Below are 5,290 nucleotides of genomic sequence, written 5' to 3' on the forward strand. Positions count from 1 at the left end.
TAAGGAAAACAAAAAACAAACAAGCAAAAAAGGAACCCTTGCAGTATGAAATCTATCCTTCCATCCCCACACAGCAATGGAAAGCCACACAAAGACTTTCACATGCCTGGTACTCATAAAATATTTGCTGAGTTCAAAAACCATTTTATGCCAAAACTTACATTTCATTTTATTTCTTTACTATATTAACAGTAAACTTTGGCAATTTTTTTTTCCTGTTCCCTTCTCAGAGGATGGGGAAGCAATAGTCACGAGACCTATGAAAATGTATTGTTTAAATATGTTGAATTATTCTATAATGATGCCTCTCTGAGTGCAAAGGTGTAAGCAATCTGTCACTTACCTGTTAGAACACTGTAAATTAGTGATACATATTTTCATCCCTTTTTGAAAGCAGCCTTCCCATAGAACACTGAAAAAAAAAAGTCCTCTCTGTCTCCCTGAGGGAATATTTTAAATATAATGATGTAAAATACTAGCACCCTAGAGAATACTATTCCCTAAAGTTGTCCCTTCTTTGTTGCTCAAAAACATCCTAGATGTTGTAATACATTTAACTTTTGGTTCATCCATTCAGCCTCCAGTAGAATAAGTTAACCCCTCCTCAGACTCAAGACCAAAAACAAACAAGGGTTTGGTGTTCTTAGGTGCCTCAGGCCAACCAAAGATAGAGGGGAAAAAAGGAAAATACAAATGTATGGTGCTAGAGAACGAGAACAAGAAAAAACAGTGTGCTGGCAAGAAGAGGATGTGGTTCTCCAAAAAACTACTCTGATCCCGCCCAGTGCCCTAAGTTTATTTTCTGTGCTTTAGGAGACAAACTTCTCTAGCTTTTGTAATTTATTCACAAGCACAGTCCAAGGAAAGCAGTAAAGTGTCCTAAAACCAGAGGTTCTGTTCTGTGTGCTATAGCCAAGCCCCACCGAAGAACCACAGATTTGTAGCAATTGATCTGAGGATTAAATACGTATACTGAATAGATATCTCGTATTATTTCAAACTGATTTCCATTTGTTTCATTAACTAATATTAGTAAAAATACACTTGTTAAGGAATTCATCTTACTGAAATAATTTTACCTCACCAAATATTTATTAAATGACTTTTATATACTATTTTATCACTTTATATCTTATATATTTTCTTTTTTTAAGATTTTATTTATTTATTTGACAGACAGAGAATACAAGTAGGCAGAGAGGCAGGCAGAGAGAGAAAGGGGGAAGCAGGCTCCTTGCTGAACAGAGAGCGTGATGCAGGGCTCAATCCCAGGACCCTGGGATCATGACCTGAGCCAAAGGCAGAGGCTTTAACCCACTGAGCCACCCAGACACCCCTATAATTACTTCTGAATAATTACCCACATGATTGTAGATGGAGTAAGTTGAAGAGATTATTTCTGAACTAATCTAAAACTACTAATTTAGAAATAATGGATTGAAGTGAGGTCTGGTCTAGGGAGACAACTAATAGTTCTCTAGGAGTCCCTTCAGTGATGGGCCTCAATTGTATCTAGGGTCAGTAGTACTGAAACACTGAATCTCACTAAACATCAAATAAGACCTTGAAAATATCAAGTTGTCCTTATAATACAATGTGATAGTTTTCATGAGGAGCTATAGCATATATCATCAATAAGGAGAACCTTTTGTGGACATTTGTTGTTTTGATGAAACATTTCTAACACTTCAGCAGATACACTGTGCCTACCTCATGAAGATGCTAAAGATGAGCTATAAAAACTGTCTTGGTGAGCCTTGATTGATTTTGCCTGAGATGAGTTTGTCTTCCTTCTTCAAATGAACCTTGATTTTCCTCTGAGGACCCACACATTCTCCATTCTCAATATGAGTTATGAGTAGTGTTATGCCCTAAGGGTGGGACTATAACTCCTATGTGGCCAATCAGAGAGCATTCCCCCCTGCCATTGTAATGATCAGGTCAGAGATCTATTAGAAAATGAGAAGCAAACTCAAAATGTTTGTTTAGACTCTTGAAAAAAAGTGTTTTTTTGTTTGTTTGTTTGTTTGTTTTGTTTTTTTTCTAATAGAGTTTCTGGAGTAAAGATCCAGAACTCTTGCCCATGATCCTGGCATAAGTAGAGAAATCCTTATCCAAAAGGGAGCCAACACAAAAGGAAGCAGAGGAAGCAAAGTAGAAGAAACTCATTCTTATCATAAAACTTTAACTGTAGAATCCACACATTTCCAACTGTTTTACCATTTGTATTTTATTCATTTTATATTAGTGTTTTTGCATTTATTTAAATAACATAATAAATACTTATACACTTAACTCTATCCCAAGAACTAAAATATTACCAATAATTAAATCTATTTTAGCTCTTCCCTATCTTGTCCCCTGCTTAAATGTAAAAGTAACCAATAACCTGATTTTTGAATGTATAACTACCCTGCTTCCTAAAAATAGAATATTTTTATCATATATATATTATATATATATATGATTGATTTTTCCTAGCTTTGAATTTTAAAGAATGTAGCCAACTGTATGTGAATTCCTAAGAATGGCTTTAATTTTTTCATTCAACATTATATATGTTACCAAATTTTACATCAGTTTTTAAATATAGTTTTAGATTCATTTTTACTATCATAATATACTCTAGTGTATGATTATTTTAAAATGTGTTTACCTGTTATCCTGCCAATAAATACTTGTGTAGTATGAACAATAACAATTAACATTTATAAGCATGTCTCCTACAAATGTAATTAGTGGGTAACAGGATATGGCAATATTCAGCTTTACAGGATAATATAAAAATTTCCACAAGGGACCCAGGAAATGCAATGAATTATGTTCCAAAAAAGAAGAGACTAGAATACTTATGAACAGATCTAATAATTCTACTTGATGAATGAAGATACTTTATATTTCACTATTATTTTAATTAAAAACATAAATTTGTAATCCACAGATCTATCTGGGTTTATATTTTTCACTCAACTAAAAAATGTCACTTGTTAACAATATAATGGGACAGATAGTAGCTATACTTTTGGTGAACACAGCATAATGTATAAAATTATCAAATCACTAAGTTGTACACCTGAAATTAACATTGTGTTTCAATTATACTCAAATTTAAAGTTGCCAATTCTTAGCCACTTTATCTGTGTCATATTTAGAATAAAATTTTTGAGCACTAAAATAGAATGATGTCCTGTGAATGGAAGAGAGTTTCTGTGAAGCAGAAAAACTTCCCATTACTTATTACATGTTATTAATATTATTAGACTATGTGAACTGTAAAGTTAGATTTGAGGTATATGATTGTACTTCTATTAACGAGAAGCATATGTATACAAATATTTTCATCTACTCCTACATACCTATATTAATTGAAGATGACTTGCAAAGATTAGGAGAAGCATGGTAATGAATAGAGAATTGCATGATTGCATGAAGTTCTTTGTTCCCTAGAATATATAACTTGGGCTCAAAAGCCTGGTCAAGGAGAATAAGATCTGTTTGGAAAATGATAATGAAACATATGATCTTTACTGTCTTATTGATAGGATACAGAGCTCTATAAATAGATGAACTTCCAGAACCTTGAGTGTTAAGTGTACCTGGTACCTTCTAATAGACTGCTTGCCAGTACTATAGCATATAAAGAACTTCTTAAAAGTGAAGATGTCAAAATGATAGAAAAAATTTACCTTCATTCGATTTCATAATTTAAAAAAACAATTTGAAGAGATAATGGAGGAAGATGAATCGAAGCATGGAGGATCTTTAGGGCAATAAAAATAATCTATGTGACAATAGAATGATGGACGCATGTCATTATACATTTGTCCAAACCACAGAATGTACAACAGCATAGAATGTACAACTATGGACCATGGGTGATTATGGCATGTCAGTGCAAGTTTAATTGCAACAAACATATGACTCTGGTAGGGGATGTTGATAATGAGGAGACTGTGCATGTGTGGGGGCAGGTAGGGGAATTTCTATGCCTTTCTCTCAATTTCTCTGTGAACATAACAGTGCTATAAAAAATAAAGTCTTTAATAAAATAATTTACTAGCCGATGTATAGACTTTTACACACATATGCCAGGTTTGTTTTTGAGGTATAATTTCTTGGGGTTATGATCTATCCTGAAGCTATGACAATGATGTGTTTTTTGGGTCAGCCTTGGGTCAGATGCCTTGGAACTCCATTAGCCTTTGGCTCATGATGCAGGGAAGGAAAAAACAGATTCCCTGAGGTACACAGCAAACTGTGGTCAATAACTCCTTCCAACATGGTCTCTTGGTCTCCAAGGCTGATGCAATCCTTTAATTATCAGAATATGTGATGCCAAAACCACCTCCACACTAACAGGCACTTTTGTTTATCAGCTCCCCAGTGACAATTTCTTCATCAGCCAATGTTCTTGGCAAGAAGCTTCAGAGCCAAATCCTACTCTTGAACTACTGAAACGGTTCCTACAAGTACACTCTAATTCCCCCAACATAATGAAAAATTCTCTGAAGACATTACATCAGCCACCTTGAATGGTGTCTGTGTCTCCAGTGCCTTGCCCAGTCATGAACTGTGACTAAGGCCTCCTGTCTGTCTCCCTATCCATGAGCTAATTCCAATTCTCTGCCTTTACATGGAACATATTCCTAAGATCACTCTTCTGCTTCCTGTCACTCAGAGCATGGGCACAGAGCCATTTACACATTCAAGTCTTGTGTGATCCATTGAAGTGTCCACTCTTTACACACATGGCAAGTACCTTGATACTTGATCAAGTGTACCTTCATAATGTGTAGATTATTGTTCCTCAAATTTGCAAAAGACTTTTTAAATAGGGATGCTCTGAAGCTTAACTTCAGCATTGGTATTCAGCCAAAATAACTTATCGGTTTAGACCTCAACATTTGAAAGACTGAAGAGACAAAGGCCTACATCAGTGTCATTTCTGGTTGTCTCTACTCTTCAGGGACATGACATCATAGGCTACTTCTGTTTCCAGTCTGCTTAATGGTATAATTACAGATTAGTCATGGCATTCAGATTCACTGCTGATATATGAATATTTACTTTCAAGTATTTTTTTATTATTATTATTATTTTTAATTTTTTATTTTTTATAAACATATATTTTTATCCCCAGGGGTACAGGTCTGTGAATCACCAGGTTTACACACTTCACAGCACTCACCAAAGCACATACCCTCCCCAATGTCCATAATCCCACCCCCTTCTCCCAAACCCCCTCCCCCCCAGCAACCCTCAGTTTGTTTTGTGAGATTAAGAGTCACTT

This window comes from Mustela nigripes, chromosome 1 (genome assembly GCF_022355385.1).
Source record: "Mustela nigripes isolate SB6536 chromosome 1, MUSNIG.SB6536, whole genome shotgun sequence".
Classification (NCBI taxonomy): Eukaryota; Metazoa; Chordata; class Mammalia; order Carnivora; family Mustelidae; genus Mustela; species Mustela nigripes.